Consider the following 25,781-nt stretch of genomic DNA (forward strand, 5'->3'; position numbering starts at 1 on the left):
GCTCAGCCCATACCATTTCTATTTTTTTCCCCTTATGTAAATTCAAAACACATTCAGAACACCATTTGCTTGCCAAGAATAGATTTTGGTCTAGGTTTTGCTGGTAATTTCCATACTTCATAACATATATATATCAGTGGATATCTATCTCCCTTTTATTGTCCATTTTTTCAGTATAAAGCCACACAGTTTATTTAAGTATGTAAGTACCACGTATATGCATGCCTACATAAGTGTCTGTAGATATGTATGCCTACATAACTCCATATACAGACTCGTGTGGACAAATTTAAACCTGTTTAAACACATGTACATGTGTGTAAGTCCATTTCTACTTTCTATTTTCTTTTGCCATACAATTGTCTTTACAATGTCTTGCCAATTTAGCAAGCTCCTCCTCCTCCTCTTGAAAAACTTGCAGTTTTCTTCATACTTTTCTCTTCTCAGTCAATTTTACTAAGGGTTGTCTCTGGCTTTGGGAAATTGGCTTTTTCAAAATAGCAAGAATGAATATTACTGTTTGGGACTGTATTCTCTTCAACTATATTGAATGTAACTAGGTCATGATCAGTTCTTCCTGAGACAACCCCTGATTTCCAGTCTGGTGGATAAAATAATTTTTATCTATCAGGCTGCCTGAAAGCAGAATTCTTCCACCCCAGGTATAACAACATGTATTTTACAGAACTATCATCCAGTAGTTAATGCTACTCTAGCGATGTTTCACAGGTAGCTAAATAAAATCTTCAGCAAATCTTCAAATAAAGATCCCCATAATTACACAGTTGTCTTCCCACATGCAGTAGTAGCTCATTCTGTTTTCAGATTCATTTCAGTGACTTATAATATCACCCCTGTCCACCCCTGCTCACTCCTGGGCCTTGGCAATCAGTGTATTTATTGTGCTGTGCTTCCCAAGATTTTGCACTTCCCAGTTCTAAGTTAAGCAGATATATATCACCAGGTCATAGACAAAATCATTCCTCTCACACAACTTCTTTTGTCATCCTTAGCTTGCTTAAACAGCTTATACAATATTCTGACAATACAATATTAATCCCACCAGCACTGAAACCTGATGAGACAATTAACTTGAATTTATCTTGATTATCGAGAAATTCCAGTTCCTCTTGCTACCCAGATTCCCAACTTCAGTGTATAGGCATTTCCAAATGTATTTGTCTTTGGCTCCTCTACCACACTGATTTAATTTGTTCCTGACAAGGTAAATTTGAGCCACATTTACTTTCTTAGCCACTTTCTGCATGCTGTTACTTTAAATATAGTTGTGGCCCACTATATTTATAATATTTATATATATATTTATAATATTTATATATATATTTATAATCTTGTGGCCCAAGAGCCAAGATATTTTGTCCTTTCCACATCTATTCAATCTCTCCATTTTTTAGTACTGCATATATTACAAGCCAGTACAGAGTTTTGCTCCTTGGTGTGTAGTCAGTCCAAAACCAACATGGATATTTTGTGCTGACCCATGGGATGCTGACACAGCCTGACTGCGATACAGTCTCTGCAGCACTATTTAAAAAGTGAATTTCAACATTGTTCTTTCTGTGTCAAAGTGTCCTCGTTTTGCCCATGGCTTTGCAAAATAAGTCAGCAAATACAATTTTAATATCAGTGTGAGTACTCCACGTAGGCCACACAGGCACAATTTATCAAGGAGAACTGCTGTCTCCTGCAGTACTTGCAACGCCTTGCAGTCAAAAGGCTCAGTGCTGGCCTGAGCCAGTCATGGAAACTCTCTGGAGACCCAGATGTGTCCCATGCAGGAGAAAGAAATGCATTAATATCTGTATATGTATGCATGTCTGACAGTTTCTCACTTGTAGCTGCCTTTTTTTTTCTACGCAGAGCAAACTAGGTAGTTCTGCAGAGTCTTTTTGGGAACAGGAAGGAGCCCATGGCCATCTCAGATGTGCCTGGTTACTGTGCTGATACTTGCCTTCTCATAAGAGGACAAAACTCAGCACTGAACCCTGGATTGTCCCTTGAAGTGTTCAAAGCCTGTACAATTTAGCACGGCTAGATTAAAAACATACAGGGCATGTTAAAAAACATACGGGGCATGTTTTTTAAAGTGTGCTACTTCCACACATACTATAGGAACTTGCAAAGATGTAAATTGAGTCAGGTAACTAAGAGTAGGAGAGGTGAGAGATCTTCTCCATGTGTGGCAAGGTTGTATCTTTTACTAGACTAATTGCTGCAACTGGAGGAATGATGTGCCTTTAGGCATTCAAGTGTTCTTTTGGTCACACACACTGCAAGTTCTAGTATATCCACACAGCATACCACAGAAGGTATCAGCTGGTAGGAGAGAGCACACAGAAAGGGGCCACCTTGAAGGCAGGGAGATTTTTTCACTACACTGCTTCCTGAGCAGCCCAGCATGTTCTGTCGGAACACGTTATTGCTTGGAGACTGAGGCACAGCGTGTTGATCCAGCAAGCTCAGCAAACAGGGTATAGTGCACATCTTGCAGATAACCTCTAAGTTTTAAGAGAGTTAAGAAAGTTTTAAGAGAGTTAAGCATCAGCCTAAGTGCACTCCTTTAAGTGCCAATTGCTAAATTGCTAATTTTTTTATCAAAGGGAGAGTGCAATGCATAGAGGATAGATTACATCAGAAAGAAAAGTTGTAAGGATGCAAAAACCTATTTATATTTATACAGGCAAATAAAGAGTATAACATTATACATACACACAGAGAACTTCCCTAGCAATGCCTGTTGCAAACTGAGAGATGGTGATGATTGAAGATATTTAGCTCAGAGGTGCAAGCTAAAGCTCAAATGAGTAAGTGCTGCTCTGTCCTAAATCCCTCTACTTACAAAGCCAAAAGTCTGAAAACAGGGGATTGAAGAGCAGCTGGGCTGCTGACCTTCCCCATGTAGTGCAAGCCCTGGCCCCTTTCATGGCTTCTGTCCTTCTTCTGCAATACAGGAAATGCATTTTAAGTTTGCAGCAGCTCATGTAACTGTATTTATGTAAGTGTCAGTCTCCAAGAACACATAATGACTTTTCGATTCAAGGAAGAATTTCAACCACTGACAATTTCAACCAGATGACAAGAACTTCAACAGCAATTAAACAACTTTGATGAAAGCAGGTAAGCTTTCAGGTAGAGATGAAAGATTGATAGCATTTTCACCAGCAGAACATCTCTCTGAGAATATCTTACTAAAATGCAGAGGTCCTATTCGTAGCATGGGAAAGTAGCCTTAAAATCTCCCCCTGAGGCTCACAGCACTCATGAATCTAGAGCAAGACAGGATTCCTTGGCATTGGTGCTCATGGATCTGATACTTGTTTTCTACACTAAAAACTTCAGATGTTGTATGCTTTCAAAAATCATAACAAATGGATATATAATTGTATAATACATTATATATAATGCATACATACACATAAAATTCAACAAAAAGTTGAATGATATTTGAACAGTTTCTAATGGAATAATAATAATTATTATTATTATTAACAATAATCATGGTGATGATGATGAATTTGTCTGTGGTCTACAATGTGATTGCTTAAGTATCATTTCAAATAGGAGGTCCTTGAGTAAACATTTATTTTTATGCATTCTACCATGAAACACCTTAGAAATGGCAACTCCATCAAAACTGTTTAAAAGAAATTAAGAAAGTCCATTTAGCTGACTTATAAATCTCCTGTTATTGGGTCAGTGTCATAGTGCACTTCCCCTTTCAGTGTGTTCTGGCCTGCAGCAAACCCATATAAAGCTCTTCAGCAAAATAGAGAAGATAAGACTTATTTGATATTACAAAACTATGAACTCAGCTTTCACTGCCTTGGTGATGTCTTGAATATTTTTTGTGCTTTTTCCAGCATAATTATATCTGGAGAATCTCTATTGGATGTCTTTAACTTCTAAAAAGGTAAAAATGAAGGTCTGACCCAGACATTCAAAGCAGAAGCTTTTAAAAAAGCACTTGGACCACAGCTCATCTATTTGAATCTCAGTTGATAACACTGACATAACATTTGCTGTTGTGGTTTTAGGCCTCTGTAGGCCACATTTGAAATATTTCAGATGTGGGACAGCAGAGTCATCAAACTATTTCTGTATATGACATGATGGCAGGAGCTGAACCCAAATCTCCACAGGTACAATGCTGTGCTTCGTGGTACTGACTTTTCCTCTTGCTGCTTGCCAGGGAACTGGTGCTGACATTTTACACTGTGTGAGGTACTTACTAAGGGTATGTCAATGGCGTTACTATTATCTGTCAATGGCTTCAGGCTGAAGCGATTGTTGAGAGCATCCCTGACACACATCCCTGCTGCCGAGAGAACAAGTCTATATTCATGTCCTGAGGACAAAATTGCCATTCATATTTAGATTTGCACCATGTTCACAAAGTTCCTTGGAAGATCTGTTCTCTTTGTATGTGGGGAAATGGATCAGAAAATACTCACAATTTTCAAAATGCTTGCTTTGAATTTCAATGTCTCCTTCTTGTACTGACTAACAGTGAGCTACTGTTGATACACACTAAGTCCCTCATACTGCATGTAAAGTTGACTTGCTGAGTGTGTTGAGGCTGCAGACTCCCTTGCCTACCCCTCCCTTCCCAAAACATCAGCAATGGACCATTATCTTTGATTTTGACATCTGAAGAGAGAATGCAAATGCCAGGAAGGAAGTTTTTAGAATCCGTAAAGAAATACTCTCTAAAAGACCTTCCAAAGGGAATATTACAACAGGATACAGTAAAGAAAACAGGAGAAGAATTTGAGGGGGAGAAGCTCACACTATAAATGAAAAATACTTCTGAGAATAAACATAAACAAAAGGACATCCAAACTTACCTCTGTTTAACAGAAATTTAGTGAATTTTCTACTTAAAATAGACTAAGCACATTAGAGGAATACTTGAATATATCTAATTTATACCTTCTGGACTGTGCAGTGTAGTACAAGGAAGATGAAAGTACACTCAGAATTGGTGCTGGGGCCACCCCCACTGGACCACCAAGGCAGAAGGTGAAATGCAGAGGTTACAAGCTGAGTATTAGGACACAAATTCTCAGAAAAAAAAAAAGTACTTTACAGAACCAGGGTATCTCCTCAAGAATCAGGAAAAAAATATCTCTAAAATCACTGAACTGAAGATTAGGAAAACCCAGTCTTTCTGATCATCTGGGTAATAGCTGGTCATTATAAAATTGCCGTTGCTTATTATGTTTTGGAGACAGTGACTGGATGAAAGCTATCTATACACTGTAATAACATGTAATATAATAGCAAATATTATCCTAATTGCACCCCTCTCCTACCCCAATTTCTTTAGCTAAAATCTGTCAGAGTAGACTGTGCTGTAAAAGCCATGCAGACAGTCTGCACATCAAAGACTTTGCAAGCTAAGCAGATGAGATCAGGAGATCAGATCTGCACAAGAAATTCCAGAACAATTCAACATTGCATGAATCTGCACAGGGCTTTGCGTGTGACATGAAAGTCTGATAAGTCAGCCTTCTGATAATGCTGACTTTCAAAAAAGGAAGGGGATGGTAACTTGCTGAAGAAGGCTAAAAAGCTCTGAACAGTTGTGAAGCACAGCTGACTTTCAAACAAATTCCTGAGCAGCTGAGAAGCTGTCCTAGGAAAGAACAGGGCAGAGCACAGCAAGGCAGCAGCACTGACTTGGCTTGTGGTTTCTCCCTTGTTAAGAAGCAGCAGGTTCTTGTCAGAATGTTTCCAGGCCCAAGGACCTTATGACAAACTCAGAACAGACTGTTACTGGTCTACATGAGAACATGCAGATTTGTTACAAAATAAAATTTGTTGGTTTGAACAGAAATTGTAATGAAAGATCATGGAGGAGTAAATTAAAGGGAAAGTATTAAGCTTATGAAATGATGCCGAAATGATGCTGCAGTCAGAAAGGAAAATTGTAGAACATCCTTTGATAGTGTTTTCATAAGCTGAGGAGAATTGAACTGGTCTGTAGATGCTGAGCATGGGGAGCAGGGCTTGAGTGGCCCTTGCAAGGCTCTGGGTGAGTGACAGGAAAGTGCTCTGTGACCCAAAGAGTAAAAAGCTATCCTGTAAGGAAAAAGGTGTCATGTTGAGGGGAGAGGATATAGAGAAGAACAATTCTTACAAGAGGAAATTTTCTGCCTATCTATCTTTAATTAAGAAACTAAAAAATGCTCAGCATCACAGCTTTAAATTCACCCTTTCCCTAATTAATAATTTATCCTTAACCCAGTTTCCTAGGGAAACAAAGTTGAGGCAATCACACTTTTGTCTGTGTCTGCTTGCCTGTCTTCCCTCTATGTCTTCAGAGTCCAGTGGCTTTTTCCAGTTTCCTAACTTTGACAAAGGATAATGATTTCCAAGATAGTATGTGTCCATAAGCATAAAGAAAATAAGACAGAGTGGTAGAGGAAAGAAACCCCACTAAGCATTCATATCAAGAAGAAGACTGAGGCATAAATACATCCCTTATTAGACACTGAGGTATCAACTAAAGGCTTGAAATATTTGAATGCCTCATGGGAAACACTTCAATTAAACTCACATCTTTCTAAACATCAGGAAATCCAGCTACCAGGCACAAATCTGCAAGAAACCAGGATTCACTGGCTCAGCTGCTCACCCAGCAACTTCACTTCAGCAAGAAAACCCCTTACTACAATTGCAAAATACCTGTATTTCGTCGGATGGAAAGCGCAGCAAACAGGCTCTTGGTGAATAATCTAGGCATGAAAAATGTCAAGGAAGTAGTTTCCAATTAGCAGTCCTCACCAAAAGAAAGCTTCCACTCTACCCCCCTCCAGGGCAGCATTTTCAGGAGCCCGTGGGAAGGGGCCCTTGTTGGCCAGGGGCATACAGGGCTAGGGCTGCTGTGAAGGGAGGGCTCCCTCGCTCAAGGGGAAGCGCAGTCGCGAACCCAAGAACAACAAAGCAGCATTACACTTAATCCACTGCCATCTGGCTTCATTTTGACAATCCACAAAATCAGACACAACATTCTTCTGCAAAATCCCTGAAAAACAACACAGAACTAATGTCAAACTCGGTGTCCCCTCCCTCTCTGGCCCCTCTGAGCACTCAAAAGAGAGGTTTCTTGCAAAATGAAGAGCAATTTCCCCAAGTGACATTTCTGCAGGAGCATTCGAGCTGCAGATGTTTTCACTGTGGAAGAAGAGTTTGTGTAATGCTGCACCGCTTGTCGTATTTATGGAGGCAGGGAGGGGGAAGGGAGTGAAAAACAGAAAGCGGGAGAGGGTGTAAGCAGTGGTGTTGATCCATAGGCAAGGAGCTGCCTACCACTCTGCATGTTTGCTCAGCTCTTGACCTGACCAAGGTAGAATGAGGACTATCCATCTTCCCCAGGAAAAACCAAGCAGGTTTTCCTGAAGGGACAAGGCAAACCACACAGCCTTTAGCTGGAAACACAGTATCTCTGCAACTCAGCAAGACAAATCACATTATTATTATTATCATTATTGTTGTTGTTGTTATTTTAAAAATGTGTTGCAGGAAGCTTTGGTCTGCAGCATTTGCATTGTTACTGAGGCATTAAAGTAGTCTTCATGGTCTGCTAACTGAGCTCAAATATTGTCTCATAGCTGATGGCTCCCCTAACTTCATAACAGAGATGTTTCTTTCCACAACAGGAGGCAGAAAGGCAATCAAAAATCTTGAAATAATACCTGATTCATGCTAATTGGGTTCCCATTAACAAACACTAATTATCTACGGAAAATAACTTGCTAGGAACCGAACTATGTTTTTATTGTTGCCTCCTGGCTTAGGGGTGCAACTCAGGGCTTCTATTGCCCTTTCAAAACACTCAAATACTGAAGACGCCCAGCCTCCAGAATAACATGGACCTTCTGTAGTTCTTGTGTCATTGCTGCCAGATCCATGTGGATGTCAGATATTGTGGGACCTCTCAGCTAGTATTAGATGCCTAAATTCAGGCACCTGCCTGAGATTTCAAGAGTTTCCCCACAGAGGCTATGTTCTCTCTTACAGCATCCTCATGTAGTCCATATAGTGATATACCTGCTTGCACTTCCTGAGTGCTACCTATGACAGGAGCAAGTGTATGTGTCTTTTCAGTTGCCAAAACTAGTGCACTAGGAAGCAAAACGTCCACTTACTAATAATAGTTCACTCACTAATGATACTTTCAATATAAAGATCATCAGGACAGAATGCAAGGCATACTCCATTTGCAAGTCTGTCCTGGGACTGAACACCACATGAATGTTTCCAGGCATGGTCAGTGCTCTTCTTCTTAGAGTGGCTGAGCACCCAATCTTCCAGAAAATACATTACTGACAGCAGTATTAATGTTAACCAGGCACATCTCTGTGGAATGCTGCATGTGCACGTGCATTAATCAGGCATCTTTTTTAATGTTCAGGATTATTCCAGAGAACAGCCTTGCCTGGCCTTCATACAGGGATTAAAAGATGTGAGGGGAAATAGAAAGAGTAAGTTCCCTGTGCTACAGCAGTGTCACCTGCAAGGGACATGTAACTTCATAAAAATTTATCCTACTGAAACTCCTAAATGTTTCCAGTTCTGGCATATGAAAGACCACAGTAATATCATAGCCTGAGAGGAGGAAACGGCACACTTGTGCTAAATACTGTGGAATTGGTTTTACAGCAGAGGCAGTATCTCCATGAGCTTCAGCATTGTAGATAGAAAAGCTGTGCTCTCACACACCAGCAGCTCAAGCAAGTACACACCTGGAAGGAGGGAAAGGGAGAATATAATCTCATGTAAAACCAGAACTGTAAGCAATTAAAAAGAAACACTTATACTGATGAGGACAGTAAAGAAACAATGAGCAAATAAGACACTTTTATCCCTAATATTTAAAAAAAATGTTGCAGAAAACTTGATTATGACTCAGACTAAAAGAACTGATGAACCTTCATTGAGATGAATAATGCTGATTTTTGATTCCTGATGCCAACATATTTTTAGGGTAATCATGGAAATATGTTGCTGTTTAATTAGCTATATGTTTAATTAGGAGTATGTTTAATGAAATAGTATATTTTGCAGTTTCAGTTTGTGGTTTTGATCATTTCAAGCTGTAGGCTTCTGTCACTCCTCACAATATGCATCCTCCAAGGTTCTATGGCAGCATCCTCACTAAAGATGGAAAGGTAGATGTGCAGCTTCACTCTACAGTCAACAAAACTCTAAAAGGACAGTGGAATTTGAACTGCAGGTTTTTACTGATAACAGCAGACTTCAGGTTACAGTTTCTTTTTGCACAGACATGCGTGGTACATCTCATTCTCTCTCTCTCTCTCTCTCTCCTCTAAGTCCTTTCCATATACCATGACTAAGTAGTCACACACCTTAGAGCTAGGCTCAGTTCCTAATGGTGTTTTGGAGACTGAGAGTAAACAGATATATAAGGGCAAGATGATGGAATTGCTGGATTTTGAAAGGGTATTTATGTTTGTTTTCTGAAAGATAATCTCCAGTTTGTTCTACTTTAATACAGAGCCTGTCCAAAGATTCGTAGTGATCACAACAGGATTTGACTTGGCTTTTGGCCAAAACTGTGTCTTCTGTATAATCAAGTGAGAGATCTGCTTGTCAAATGTTTACAGGGTTTTTTTCTCCAAGGAAGCAGAAAAGTACTTCACGACCCATTCCAAAGGAATCCCTTTTCCTACTCCAGGAGCTGGTGAGGGCTCCAAAAAAACAAGTTTACATCCTCTTAAGCTCATTTAGCCACACCTGGGGCAGCAGCTACCTTTTTTTTTATTATTTTTTTTTTAACAGCGTCACTGTTAAAAAGACAACAGCAGAAATCTGAGAATCTTTTGTATGCCTACAGTGGGAAGGAGAAGTTTTCTTTATGTATTTTCGAGCATGTTAACTGTACCTGTGGAGAAAATTAAGGCTGAATATTACAAAACTTCAAGAAATCTGCAACAGAGAAAGAAACCACCACTAAAATGTACCCCTCTATATTCAGGTCACCACTGTATGACTTATTTTCACCTTTCCTTCATCTTATTAGACATACACAGCAATGAGTTTCTGTGTGCCACTAGTATTATCGCAAACCTACCAGTGGTTTATGAACAGGGCTTGGAAGTATCAGTCTGGAGTTACATATTCAGAACCAGGTACTTTGGGTGCGTCTTGCTTCCTATTCCCCTTGCTGTGCTCTGCCTTCTTACTTTCTGAACTAGAGCTTCCCCAAGAAATTTGAACCTAGAAGTATTTTCAGTTGATGCTAACTGATACCTGACAAGAGTCTGCATCATTACTCACGCCCAAAACTATATAATTTCAAAATTGTCTCGCTGTATTCTAAGTTCATTCCTTTACGAGAGTACAATCAGACTCTTAAGTGGAGAGAAGGGCTTTATATTAAAGATGTTGCTTTTGCTTAAGTATTCTCTTTCCCTGTATTGCAAATTGGAAATATTCTTGGAAATCTTTGCTGAGAGAATATCCTATAGGAATTAAGGTGTCTCAACAGAGCTATATAAAACACTTGAGGAAAATGGAGTAAAAATTGTGAAAGACTGAAATATTCATCTCTCATCATCTGTTACAGGATATATGCTATTTTAATGTTTCAATACCTGCTCCATGTACAGCAGTTTAAAACCTTTTTCTGTTTTAAAATAGAAAGGTAAGGCTTTTTTTCACACTTCATTTACTGGTCAGTTGGAATTGCAATGCCTGTTCCTGCTCATTTATGAGAGTTCAGAGGAGAGGGTGGTGGGCAGCACCCCGGTTTAGCTTCTCTATGAAAAAAATTTGACAGGAAACATGGAAAACTGGCTGTAAAGGTCTTCCTTAAAAGGCAAGAGTAGTCTTATGAATGAGAATCGCACTCCTTAACTTTATTTCACAAATAACCCTTCCAATGCCAAAATCACTCATTGAGAAAGGATCTCAGAGACCAATCAGAATATGCTACATGGCCTCACAGTGTCTGCTGTTGCAGACTCAAAACGCATGCCAGAGTATCATTAGAATGCAATTGTAGGACACAGCACAACAACTGCGGAAAAGGAAAGTGCATAACAGCAGAAAATAAATCATAGATAATTGAAACATCATTTTAGAAACTATTGTGGATCTCACCCTAAAAACACACAAAAAAGTATTCTTGCTCTTTTTTTAATGGAAAGGGCTTTTTGTTTTTATTTTAAAAGGACATGCTTGATAATCTATTTGCTTTACACTGCGCAGTGGGTTTTTTGTCTGTTTCATCTTCCTTTGATCACTCTCAGTCATTTCATAGAATGCTAGTTCAATACTAACAAGATGTAAGTTGAGTGGAGATAAAATATTTTTGGCATATTATCATTAGCATTGCCAAAATCCTATTTAAAATAGTCCCTCTGAGTGTCTCCAAAAAAAAAAAAAGCCCCAGGTTTCTGATCCAAAGTGTTAACTCAAGGTAGTAAGAGGCTGCTTTTTGGCTCATCTGCAGCCAGAATGAAAGCTTAACAGACACTCTTTACCTGGACAGCAATTTCTATAACCAACTTTCTGGTTTAGTTTTCTTGCCCTTCTCTCTGATTATGGGAAGGCCTGTTCTAGTTTGATGTGTGTAACAACCTGTTTTAAATAAGAAAAAAAATCTCTTTAGGTCTCCAGTCTACATTGCAGAGAGCATTGCTGCAGCTGAAGAAAGAGGTCTCATACTCGGAACTTGGTCCTGGAGCTGCTCAAACAGGACTGCTGGCCTATGTTACTTCAAGAGAAAAGGAGAAGATACCTTCCTGTATGAGAGGGTCAGCAGTAATCCTGTCATCCTTTCTCTTCTGCTGCTGGTGGAACTACAGCCGTGTCTTTGTTGAACCAGGGCCAGAGGCTTTGCTCCCTGCTACTCACTGCCTGTTGAGATGGGGAACTATCTCCAGCTTAGCAGATTGCATTAATGAAAAAGAAGGTACATGGGCAAGTATTGCTGACATATTACTGGCTGTGAAATCCGTGGCACCTCAAATTGTTCTAGATTAGATATTGAAATGAAAAAATATAAAAACCTGAAACGTCCAGATGGAAAAGCTTTCGAAGAAGAGTGAAAAGTTGTTTTTCATGAACCTCATTGAGAAAAGAAGGGCAGGATTGGCCATTCTGCTCTCCCATCTGCTCTGCAGTGTTGCTGAGCTGGAGCACAAGTTCTCAGGCAGCAATGCCCGCCAGTGTCCTTTGAGCCACCCATGCTGCAGTCAGTGGGGCATGGACAGACCTCTGAACTACCTTTGCTGTCTGCAGAAGTACACCCATGCAGAATAAGAACTGCAGTGGTGATCAGAACTTCCTTCATCTGACAGGAAAATTGCAGTCGCAGAAATGTTTGTGTTGTTGCCATTCACCAGAGAAGAAAGTCTGTTAATTGACAATCTTTTCCTCTAAGAGGTGTCCAATGTGCTTCAAACCCAGTATTTTTATTTGCCTGTTCACTGCTACCACGAAACACGGGAAAACTCCCCTTCAGAGTACCTTGACTTGCTAAAGACAATGTTTTGAAACCAAGTTACCACATGTTCAGAGGGAAAAGGAAAGTGCTCATGGAACAGGTCCCACAGGCTCACAAAAATGTAGCCATTAGCAAAGATAAAATGAGAGTTAAAGCGTGATAGTTACAATGAGAAAGAAAATGCAAATTGCTGTTCAGATCTGGAAAACCAGAAAAAGGCACTTAAGAGTGGAAAGAAAATGAAGAATGTTTCTTTCAGTTTTCTGTAGAAAAATCCTAAAATATCTGCTACTTTAAAAGTCTATAAGTTAATAAGAGACTAGGAAGCATCCTAAAAGCAGCTGGAAATTACAAATCTATTGTAGTCCTGTGAACTGCTGCAGAGCAGCCTCCTTTCTGAGCCCCTGGTTAACAGATCTTCAGAGGAGAGTCTGAATGAGTCACAGCTGTATCTTTCTTATTGCATTTCAGTTATTGAAAGGGAAGGCTTGACTTTGGCCTGTGCATGAAAAACACCAGGTTCCCAAAATATTTTCCCCACTGGGTGGTGTGGGGTTTTTTTTTGTTTTTATTTGGTTGGTTTGGGGGTTTTGGTGGGTTTTTTTTGGTGTTCGTTTGTTTCTAAAAAAGACATATTCTAAATCTCTAATGAAAAATGGAAATTTGATACCCTGCTGGTAGCATAACAATTTCAGTTTGCCTGTATCTGTTAGGCTCCACAAGGAGACGATGTTGTTCGGGAAAGAGAGGACAAGACTTCTGTAAAGACACAAAACAGACAGCAGGGTTCTGGCGGATGCAGAGATGCTTCGTGAGTTAAATTACTTGGAAGCTGCAGGCTCAACAGCCCAACCCCACCACACAAAAGGACCTGCATTTCAACCAAATATTTAAACTCCCAGCTGCATCAAACACAGAGACATGCTGTGAGGCTAGTGGTGGGAGACAGCCTGTGCATCTCTGGTCCCAACACACTCCCAAGTCAGCCAAGCAGCGGTAGGGACCAGATGTACAAAACCTGCAGGTGGGCTGTGTTTTGCACAGACCAAATGAAGGCCAGCAAGGCAGTACAGCAGGGGCTTACATGAGAAAATCATCAGAGCTTGTTTCAGTTTGGTCACTCTGTCCATGCTTCTTAAAGTGAACATCATCTCTCTAACGAGGGTGATGTAGCTCAGATATCTCTTTCCTTAGCTGGAGGCTACTAGGCTGTAATTTCCCCATCCCAAAGTAGACTTTGAGGTGGTGTTGCTTGGCTTTTGTTGCAGTATAGTCTCTGAACAACCATTTCACCTAGGAGAGACTTAATCCGTGCTTGCAGAAAAAGCTCCCAGGTTCTTTGGTGTTTTTGGCACCTTTACAAAGGAACTAATAAAAACATTGGCAAAACAGAAGGCAAATGGCAGCTGGCGAGTTTCTGAGGGAACATTGGCTGTGGTTTCCAAAAGTGGGATGACTTTTCCTTCTTACTGCATTTCCTGTGAGATCCTGCCCTTTAACCTAGCACTAAATCTCACTGTAATTACATCATTTACTTTCTTTCCCTATCATGGCAAAACTTAGCCTAAACTGTCTTGGATAGAATAACCTGAATTAATTTTGCATTGCCCAAGTTAGCTCAAATGCTACTTGGGATAAAATAAAGCCATATGCATATTGCAAACTGTGGCAGAGTGTGCTACAGATTTTTCTCTAAGAGGGAGTTTATTCAGAGAGCCAAGTAGAGCCAAGTCTGCCATGCTGAGGGTGGACACAACAACAAAACGGAGAAAACATGTTAAGAACACAATGATTGTCCTCTAAAAAAACCCAGAAGTCTGGAGGTGATGTCAATTTGCAAAGCCATACACATTCTGACTCACAAAATCAGCTTGCTCCACATGAAGAACAACAGATATCACAAAACCAACTTTTACCAAGTTGAGGCAAAGCGGTTGGTGCGACTGGTCTGAGATCTGAGCGTAGGTGATAGTAGCACTCACATTCCTCTTCCACAGCCGCATGGTGGGCAAATGGAATTTATAATTTACAGCTGGCAGGCTGCTGACATGTTCTCCCAATATGTTAACTGTTGTTTTGATTTGTATTGTTTTTTCCTAACATCACAACTCCTTTGCTAGACTTTGTTGTGGACAAGGTTATGTACATGGAAAAGCGTCCCACATGGAACAGTTTAATGGTTCTGGGATATCAGTGCAATCACTGTGGTTTGCAACAGATGGGGCTTGGTTAGACAAGGAGCCAGTTACCATGGGTGTTTTTACAATCATTTTATGCAGCTCTCATATCACCCCTTGAAGCAGACAAGAGACATCTTCAGGGATAGGGAAGCTGGCTAGAAGGGACACGTTGGCCAAAAGACAGAAGGAACAAAGGAAAGCAGAAAGTTAATGAATAATGTTCATGGTTGCATGTGAAGTTCAATTAGAGATCAGTCCTGTAAATGCCACTTATCTTCCTATCAACCATTGGATGACCATTAATTTTCCTCTGGGCTGTGGCTGATCCAACCAGTCATGACAACAGCCAGTGCAGAGACAACCACCTCATCTCCTCCATCTGTTTCAGTCCCACTTTCACTTTCCCTGTCTGCCTCCACTCCCAGAGATCAGGATATGTTGTGCAACAACATGCATATTAATGTCACTGTGCGGGCAGAGAAATGTTATCTACAACCTCAGCACAAAACCCCAGGCTGAGGCATCACAGCCCAAGTTACACCTTATAGTCCTGAAAAGCAGATGGAAATCCCTAATGGTTTGCATGGTAAGGTCCAAGTTAGGTTCAGCTTTAGGCTGGGGTTATATTTCTCAGAGTAAAGGTGATGTGTAGGTCCTCAACTTGGGATTTCCCTTAGGGTTTCTCCTTTCATGAAGCAGTGTGGCATGACCCTATTGCCTGCATGTGCTGATTAGTGCTTGTAGTTTGTGTTTCCCCTGGGAAACTGCCATCCCTGGCTTTAAGACCACTCCGAGAGAGGCAGAAGGTGGGCAGCGATGAAAATGGGTCTGATGAGCATTGAATGCACCCTTGTACTTCTGTTAATGTCTGGAACAGGCTGCTGAGAAGCGCCAAGCATCCACAGGCTCATCAAGGGCAATGTGTTCCAAATGCTTCAGGAGACGGTGTGGAGATGGGAACATTTTAGCCCTCCCCAGCTTGAATCAAAAGAAAACCTACTTTTGGCTCTTCCATAGAATCAAGCTAATCTCAAAAATAAAGAGGTACAGATCTCCTACTCTTAAGGTCAAGGAGCAAAGGAGAGGGCAGGGTCTAGGCAAGTAACAAAACAAAGTCAGCTGAAACAAAGAAGGGCATTTAGATGGGGAGAAGGAGTTGTGTAAAAGCAATGACATTTCTAATGGAACAAAAAGTATATTAGCTGAAAGCCAAGTATTGGATCCAGGGAGGAGATTTGAATCATCCCCTTGGATCCATTCCACTCTTAATAAAACATTAACTATTCATTGATAGAGAGCACACGTGTGTGCATGAATCAGTAGCCTGGCGGGTCTTCTTTTGAGAGATTAGACTTCCTGAACACCAGTCCCTCTTCTAGTAAATGTTAATTGTTTATCCAAAGTGGAACAACTTCAAGAGGAAAGGCTGAGGTCTTCCTGAGTGCTCCCTCCTTGGGCAAAATAGCAATAGGATAACTAGACAAATTCCTTAACTGCTCCACCATTCACTAAAGGAGACACAAACGTCTTCCTTTGTTTCTCAACACAGAAATATTTTGGAGTTTGGTTGGAAAAAAACCCTGGAAAATAGAATCTCTCTCAGTACTCTCTGACTTGGATTTACCCTTGCCTTTTTTCGGCTGCAGAGCAGCCCCAATTTTGACCCAGGGTAAAGAGCCCTTTCTAGCCCCCACTCTCACTGTGGTCCCCAGCTCCATAACTGCAACCACACGCCTGCCAGAAGATTTGTGCTCTCATTTGAAACATAAGCTGACTAGATACAACACAGAGGCAACTGTATTTCTTCAAGCACTGCTGAAAACAGCATCTCTAATAGTAGCCAGGAATAGCTTCCCTGCAACAGCCAGCTACCTGTCTTGGGCTTTGCCGTGGCCACAAAGTTGAGAGAGGTAGCCAGTCTGTTTTAATTAAATAGTATTTGAAAACATGAAACAGCTATTCTCACTTACATATATCAGCTGGTCACAGTCAGCTATTAGCCAGAATGTTTTCAAAACTCGTTTATGCTTCACATCGACTATTTCCCAGAGGATCAATTCCTGCTAGCAGGCTTGAAAGCAATGTTTCCCAGTCATTTTGAAACCAAAGGACAATCTACCACTGTGGGGGAAGAGAAATCACTGTCCTTGTATCTCTTTTTATTAGTTGCACACTTTCTCTTGGGCATTGCAGTCAGAAAAGGTACGTTCCCATTGCTATGACCCAAAGGTAGGGTGTTTTGTAGCCATCATGTCTCCTTTTATTTTCCTGTCTTATGGATCAGCCATGGACTGCAAATCACAGGCTGCACAAGACTGCTGTATGACAAATATTGCCAGTCTTTCATCATTAACTTTTTCTTCTATCTGGAGAAAGCAGATAGAAGATTGACTCAGTCTGCAATGGGACTGCACTGATCAGCGTGACTTACTTCTCAAGATGAAATGTACCTGCATGGAAAGAGGGATCTGCCCTAACTCATGTACATACTGAGGGGCAGGAGCTCCAATGCTGAGGCATTTAAAAGCAAGAGGGAATGCAGCAGAGCAGGGGGGTGAGAAGGAAGCAAGAGTGACAGCCCTAGAAGCAGAGGACCTGGACCTGAGAGGCATAGACCACTGCTAGAGCTACCACAAGAGACTTGGCTTCCAGTGCCTTGGGTGGGCTCAGAGTCCAGTTTTCCTACCACAGAGATCCCTTGCTTCCTCCTCGTGCTGGGATGAGAAGAAAGCTAGTATTCTTAGCAAATCTAGAAAATTCCTCTACACTGGAACATTACTAGTTGCTCTGTAACTCAAATTTATATACAGAACTCAAAGGGGTAAAATTGCACTGAAACAGTTGGGATAAGAACGTGGCAATCACAGGTTCATAGAAATAGTCATGGGCAATTGGACCATGCAAATTGTTTGCAGACCAAGATGAAAAGCAACAGATGGATTAGTTTCCTGACATACTGGAGCTCTTCCCTCCTCGCTATGCAGTGCCAATGTTGTCTGGGTGCTTTGCATTCCGTTCCAGTTCAGAAAACTCAACTGTGTGCCATCCAAGCGGGTGGCTGAGCTGGATCAAATACAGGGCATGCTTTGCTAAGTTAATTAAGAAGTTAGTGGAAAGAAACTTGTACCAAGTCCTAGGAATTGCCTGGCACATCTCTGCTAGACAGAAAGCAGCGGTAACTTTCATGTGAATAATCCTCATGTTGGAAGGCCTGCCATTAGTCCTGAGCAAATCAAATCTAGGTAGTAGCAGCACAGAAGACGTACCAGACTGAAGTATCTTGGCAGTTCATCTCTTCCTAGAAAAAATTTTGTTCCTTTGGTTACTTCTTCTTAAGAGAATGATAGGTGTGCTTAAAAAGCCAGGGAAGTTCTTTAAGTCTTGCTAAACATGAACAGGCACAAACCAGCTCCAATGTGAAGTAGAATCACAGAATAGTTGAGGTTGGCAGGGGCTTCTGGAACTCGCCTGTTCAAGCAGAGCCACCTAGAGACAGTTGTCCAAGATCATGTCCAGATGACTTTTGAATATCTCCAAGGATGGGGACTCCACATCTTTGGACAACCTGTGCCAATGTTTGGTCACTCTTTCGCTTAAACAAACAAAAAAAGCTTCCTGATGTTCAGGAACACTCTGCTGAAGTTTATTTGGGACCTAAAATTATAGCATTAAGAGCAAGTCTTGAACATTTGCAAGGGCTGCCCAGAAAACAGCAGTCTGACCACAACACCAAGTACAGGCTGGGCCAATTTTTTGAATGTATCTACTGTAAACACATACTACCTCTCACCAAATCATATGAATTTGAAGAGAAGTTATATCCATACTCCAAATACACATCATTATACCTATGGTTTATTATCATGTATACAGAAAACCATATTTTACATAGAATAATGTGCATATGGGACATATACACATTGACATGCATCTTCCTCCTTTCTCAACCATGTTGGAAACAAAAGCAGTTAGTTCCACCAGGGCAACAAACCTCTCTTAGAAGAAATAAAGCAGACTTAGCAGGCTGGCTCTCAGGCACTTGTATAAAATTACACATGAGTTTCACTAGAAATCTCCTAATTGTTAAGGGACAGAGGAATATTTGCAATGAAGCAAGACATCATAATGGTGTACAAAAAGAAAGAGATCAAATAAAATCTAAAGCATCATAGCAAAGTGAATCTAATGTATTCATGGCATCTCAAGAAATATGCAATTATTGTGCAGAACAATAAAAAAAGTCCAGGTTCTTTGCAAGCCAACTGCTAAAATCATAAAGCTTCCTGGAATAATCATATATTCCCTCATGCCCCAGCTAGACTTGTCAACAACAGGAGCCCTGAGGAATTTGCCATGTTTCCTGGTTACTGCCTCATCCTTGTGGTCCTTCCATCACATCATGATGTTCATCTCAAGGGCAGAGCACAGCTGTCTAACTTCCTCTAGAGCCTACCAGGACCATTCCTGAAATGACTCTACAACTGCAGAGGGGTAAACTGGCCACAGTGCTATGAGAGATGGCTACCTTGGACGTCTGGGGCTCTCCACGGGACATGATCATCCCTCCCTGCCTTCTCCTCCTCGTGGGACACAGCCATTTCTTCTCTTCCTTAGCATACACTCTTCCCTCTTCTGAAGCATGCTTTACATTTATTTATTTCACTGCACACATAGCCTGCATGTCCTTTGTGTCCTGTTCCCTCTCGTTCATAGCCACCCAATCGCTTGCCCTACAGAGGAGCAGCTCTGTTCAGAGGGAGTGGAGCAGCACCAGCAAACTACTCCCATGTGGCAGAACATACTTAGGGAGATGCCCAAGAAAAGAGTCGAATAATGAGACAATTTACAAAAATAAGGCACCTGTGAACTCTGCATCAGCACAATACAGTACTGTTAGGCCTGTATGTACCTGCAGAACTATTTCAACACACTTGAATGACTGAGTTATTGTCTCCTTGCAATGGGATGTTTGTCTTTCAGTCATTAAGCAATCAGTGCAAAATATTAATTTGTATAATCAAAATTTTAATTAGTTGCATTAGTGAAGTTTAATTAAATTATAAAGCTAATAATATTTTTATTTAAAACTGATATTTATTTTCATTGAAAAGGGTATCTTAATATTTTCAAATATTTTCTTTTTATTTTACAGAGCATTTTCAAAAACGCTGGCAGCTGTTAAACTTTCTCTGGGACTATGTTAACCAACTGAAACACCAAAGAAAGCACTTAACAGTTTTAACGATACTTAAATTTTCCTAGACGAATGACTTGAACAGAAATATAACCTTTTGGGTTTTAACAAAAACAAACATTTCTTTGTGAATCTTTTCCCAACCTCTACAACTGGATCTATACTACCCTCACTAGAAATCTTAGAAATATTGAATTGCTTATGTTGGAAAAGACCTCCAAGATCAAGTCCAACCATGAAGCCAACACTGCCAAGCCCACTGCTAAACCATATCCCTAAACACCACATCTACACATCTTTTAAATACCTCCAGGGATGGTGACTCCACCACTTCCCTGGGTGGCCTGTTCCAGTGCTTGACAACCCTTTCAGTGAAGACATTTTCTCTAATATCCAACAACCCCAGTTTCCTCAGCCATTCCTCATAAGACTTGTGCTCCAGACCTCTCACCAGCTTTGTTGCCCATCTCTGGACATGCTCCAGCACCTCCATGTCTTTCTTGTAGTGAGGGGCCCAAAATTGAGCACAGTACTTGAGGTGTAGTCTCACCAGTGCCATGTACAGGGGGATGATCACTGCCCTGGTCCTTCTGGCCACAGTATTTCTGATAGAGGCCAGGATGTCATCGTCCTTCTTGGCCACCTGGGCACACTGCTGGTTCATGTTCAACTGGCTGTCAACCAGCACCCACAGGTCTTTTTCTGCCAGGCAGCTTTCCAGCCGTTCTTCCAGAAGCCTGTAGCGCTGCATGGGGTTGTTGTGACCCAAGTGACCTGGTACTTCACCTTGCTGAACCTCATACAACTGGCCTCAGCTCATCAATCCAGCCTGTGTAGGTCCCTCTGCAGAGCTTTTCTACCGTCTAGTGGATCAACACTCTCACCACTTCGTGTCATCTGTGAACTGACTGAGGGCGCACTCGATCCCCTCATCTCTCAACCAGGCTCCTAAACAGACCACAGTCTGCCCTCTAGAAGTCTAACGTGACAATTCTGCTGAGTCCCTCTTCACTTCTCTGGGAATCAAAAACTCTATCATTTGGAGACTGCTGTGCCCAAGAGGCTTCCAACCACCACATCTCCCACCAGTCCTTCTCTGTTCACAAACACCAGGTCCTACTTGGTTCCCTCAGTAGCTATGCCAGGCAGTTGTCTGCCACACACTCCAGGAACCTCCTAGACCGTTTCCTCTCTGCTGTGTTGCATTTCCAGCAGACATCCGGTAAGATGAAGTCCCCCCAAAGGACCAGCGATTGTGAGACTTCTCCCAGCTGCTTATAGAGTATTTAATCTGTCTCTGCACCCTGGCTGGGTGGTCTATAACAGACTCCCACCAGGATACCTGTCTTGTTGTCTTCCTCCAGTTCTCACCCGTAAACTCTCAACATCACTATCATTAAGCTCTGGACAATCAAAACACTCCCAAGCATAGAGGGCTACCCTACTATCTCTCCTTCCTTGCCTGTCTCTTCTGAAGTGCTTATAGCCATCCATTGCAGCACTTGAGTTGGGGGAATCATCCCCCCATGTCTCCATGATAGTAACTGTGTCAGTTTTCCTGCTACACGAGGGCTTCCAGCTCCTCCTGTTTATTGTCGGTGCTGTGTGCATTTGTGCAGGGGCACCTCATTTGGGCTTTCGATCCCACCACTTTTTGGAGGAGAGAAACCCTAATTCCTACAGGACCTACATAATAGTTGTTAGGAAATGATCAAGCACAGGATAGTACATTGCTTTTTGGGTGGTGCTACTCTCTCCCTATTTTTTTCCCTCAGATCTCTAAGGCAAAAAAAAAAAAACCCCAACCCCCCCATAACAACCCTCATGATTATTTACCTGACACCAAGCAGATGAGGACACAGTGATTATGCATTACTCTCCTGAAGCACAAACTATGCATGAAGCTACAGAATAATGGTGATTCCAACCTTGCAAACACTATTCAGAGTAGTTTGGATCCATGGCTAACTTTAAGCTTAAATGACAACTCTTGCCTTTACTATGAGCTAAGCCATATGAAGGCAAGCGAATTTTTATTCCTGAGCAGTCTTGTGAACCAGCTAAGACACTCAGAGGCAAAAAGTTTTCATCTGTATAATTTTTTGATTTTGAAAGCAGATTTCCTTCCAGATCATCAAGTTCTAGGAATCAAAAAGAGCATCCTGCATCCAACTTTGCCTATCCATACTGGAACAAGGTCCCCAGAATGAAAAGGTCTTAGAAATGAGGATCCTACTGCAATGGTTCAAAGTCTGGCAGTAATGTCTGAGCAAATTTGCCACATGATCCATTTCAGAGGGTTTGACTTTGCTGAAATAGTTTTTTCTTTTAAGTACTAAGGATAAGAACAGTGCTCTTGCCCATCTTTGGGTTACATTTGTTGTAACTTTACAAATCAATTAGTGACATAAATGTAAAACAAAAAAAGAACTAAAAATTACGTGCAATTTGAGAATGTACAGATCTTTAAATCTTCTGTTAGGATAGCATCATATTTTCATGAGAGCTCTTCACAGTCTAGGAAATTAGATTATTCATATAATTAAATCTGTAGTGTGTCTGTATTGACCCTAAGCAAAGATAATATGCAAGCAAAAAGTGCAAACACATAGTAAGACAAAGAAGAGAAAAGGAAGCAAGTCTTTTGCTACAAATAAGAAACTTGTTGCATGGGAAGTACATGACTCCCTCACAAAGAGAGAAAGCTGGTAGCATACAGGATCTCCAAGACAACTGTTGGATTCTCTAACTACTTTTTCCTCAACCACAACTGCATCTAAGCCTCTTTTCTCTGTTTTTAACTGATATTTGTTGCTGTGTATCTCTGTGTGCCTGCACACATAGATTAATACTAACTGTGTCATCTCTCAGTGTTGGCTTTAAAGAGCAATGTGCCTCCATTTCGGGATAGTTTCACACTTCAGGCAGTTTGTCTTTGCTGGTCATAGACACAAAGCAAACTGGGCAGCCAGGAAGCAGGTCCTACATCTTTTAGAAAGACAAGTGCTACATACTGAATGTTACTGAACCAGAAAGCACAGGCACACACCTCTCTTCAAAGGCAGATATAAAATGCTTTACCTATTTCTTCCAGGTCTTAAACATTCACAGACAAAACACCATTGGGTTGTTTGAACACCTAAAAGAAGAGCACATTGCTGTCACCTGTGTGGCTCATCTCCTCTCATCTCAACCAAGCGGCCCAGGAGAGAGCAGCTCCTTCCTTCCCACTTTCAGAAATCTCTGCCTAAAATTTCTAAAACACACAAAGAGCTAACATCCAACCTGCAAAAACAGGAGTAAAAAGAAACTGTTTCCATGAAGCTTTAGCAGGATCTATAGTCAGAGCTGGCGAAGGCTTTTCTAATCGGAAGCAGCACAAGGAACTGATTTTTCAAGTTAAGTATTTTCTACACCTTGTATAAATGCAAGTCTCTTACCCTCGGGCATACTGTCAATGAATGCAACTGCAGCTCTTTCAGAACAGCTCTGCATTCAATACCACTGTTGTCAGAGGAAAAATGTCAGGGCTTTCAGGCAAACTGTAATAGCAGGTCATTGCTTGCAGGCCCTGAGTCTAATTATTTGCAAAACAGCATTTGAAGATTTAGCTTTAGTTTGCACTGTGTTTATTCTCTGGCCATTAGCAAGTATTTAAATAGAATTAATTGGCTTCTCGGAAGGTCATTTCAATAACTTTTGAAACAAAGCCTTTTGAGTTCTTGCACATGCAGGGTAAATGGTACACTGCCAGCAGTGAAGTGTGCAATGCACAGCTTCAGTGACAGAGCTATTTCAGTCTGCTCCTCAGATTAGTGATCCCTTTTGTCTGTGCAGAACTACATATAAGCAGTCCTTGTCTATAGTCATCTCTATGTTTAGGGCTCAAACCATTGAAAGAAATGGTAGATGAACGAGCCAGGTGGAGGAAATTTGGAGAGAAAGGAATTTAATTTTGCTGATGGCTACTAACTGCTCTTTTCCCCACCACCACCAAAACCACGCATTTACCTTTGAGGGGAATCATGGTTCAGTAACAGAACCATGTCCTAAGAGATTGTTTTTTAAAAACATTCAAATATTCCTATTCGGAAGACAGCATTTCTCTCAGGTGCACACTTCTTTGTTAGGAGAGAATTTAAACTCTATGCTTCCTTTATAGTTAACAGCTGCATTAAATAATTCAATTAGCACCATAAATTATACAATTTTCAATGTATTGTGCTTGAGCCAGTCCTAAATAAAGAGCCAACGTAACTTGATTGCATAGCTTGCATAATTAACACACTTTAAATCCTATTTTTTCTCACAAAGTTACAAAAACCTGCAATCCAATAGCTACTTATTGAAGATCATGAAGTTCTCAAATGCATTTATTAAAATGTTGACAGAAAATTCACAAAAAAAAATGACAGGGAAAAAAAATCAGAAAAAAAGGAAAAAGGAATAGGCATGGAAGTCCTCTAAATGTTCACACAGTGCTAGTAACACTACAGCAAAATGAAAGAAGATGCAACATATTCGAGTTTCTGTGAACAGTGTATTGTATGTTTGCCTAAGGAGGTAAATTGCAGCTTCTAATAGCTGAGACAAAATGGATAATCAGTTATGACATATAGACAATTAAAAATAAGAAAACAAAGCCGTGCTTTATCTGGAATTATACATGACTTTTTTGCAGAACTAGTATTGGCGTAAGAGTTTTAATTATGTAGCTTTGTCATGTTACAGCTGGATTGGTACATTAAAAGTAGTGTACCTTGGAAAAATTACTCTAACTGTACCTGTAATAAGCTCTAAAATAGCCATTACCACGCAGAAAAGAGATATCGGGATCACTGGGAAAATGTCAACCTGGTGCTCTGGAGACGCTCTATGAAACACCAGAAATGATTTAAAGAAGAAAATGTTCTCTCACTGCATTCATCTGTGGATATATTCAGATGGTTTTTTTCCCTGAAGGCAATAGTAGAACTGCAAGAGATCAAGACAGCACAAGAGACGCAATGAAGATCTATTAAATCATGAAAGACACAGGGAAAATAAACAGGGGATGATTATTCCCTTTTCCTTCACACAGAAGAAATAGGCGACAATGAATCAGGTTATAAAACAGCAGGCTTAAAACCAACACAAGGAAATACACTTCCAAGCTCTGCAAAAAATCCAAAGCACATCTTGATCAAAACATAACCTGATCAGAGCCACAGAGCATTATTCTTCTACATATTTTAAACATAACAGATTACATTCAAATTGCACCTCAGGATTTCCGAACCTGAAGAGGTCCCTGAAGATGCCTTCAGGCACTCTGCATAAATTTTTTATCTCTTTCACTGACTTTTGTTACTGCCCATTTCTAAATATAGGGTTATCTGGCTATATGGACTATGTAGAGCTCTTGTGCAGGAACTAGCACTGGTGTAGGCACAGCTATAAAATATGCTCTTAGCAGTAGAACTTACCCTGGCTTGGAGAAGGAAAAGAAGCCAAGTTAAGGTAAGGAGCTTGGAGCTGTATCTCCAGTAGAGTACTTCTTCACATAACAATGCTGGTGAAAGCATTTCATAAGCAAGACTTGGACTATGTTTCCATGATCATGGTGAATTTGAGAACACTACAAATTATTATGTGCTGGCACCAAGACATTCAGAGACCTACAAGCCTGTTCTTTGCTTAATAGAGAGTTCACCCAAAATAAGAACAGAGACAGTATTATGTATTTCTAATTGCTCATAAGCAACATTTCATATGTGGAACTCCACATTCCCAAACTATTTGATCAGATTTTAAAAAGAGCTTAAGATAAAATAAAATGAGTCCATTCGTTCTGCAGAAAAAGGCAGTAAATTATCCAAATTAATACTACCCTTTTGAGTTCTTTGCTGAAATCCCTAAATAAGTAAGCCAT

The 25,781-nt window shown here is 40.7% G+C and overlaps 1 protein-coding gene across 1 annotated transcript in view; it reads right to left on the bottom strand.

Annotated features, from left to right (window-relative positions):
* Positions 1-25,464, bottom strand: part of LNX1 (ligand of numb-protein X 1) — a 111,713-nt gene extending 86,249 nt beyond the window's left edge. Inside the window, exon 1 of the mRNA XM_051790380.1 lies at positions 25,336-25,464. The gene's annotated coding sequence lies outside the window, so the exon portion shown is untranslated. The remainder of the gene's footprint in view (positions 1-25,335) is intronic.
* Positions 25,465-25,781: the final 317 nt, after the last annotated feature.

The sequence above is a fragment of the Manacus candei genome, unplaced genomic scaffold, assembly GCF_025592945.1.
Source record: "Manacus candei isolate 608988 ecotype Guabito, Panama unplaced genomic scaffold, ASM2559294v1 h1tg000028l, whole genome shotgun sequence".
Taxonomy (NCBI): Eukaryota; Metazoa; Chordata; class Aves; order Passeriformes; family Pipridae; genus Manacus; species Manacus candei.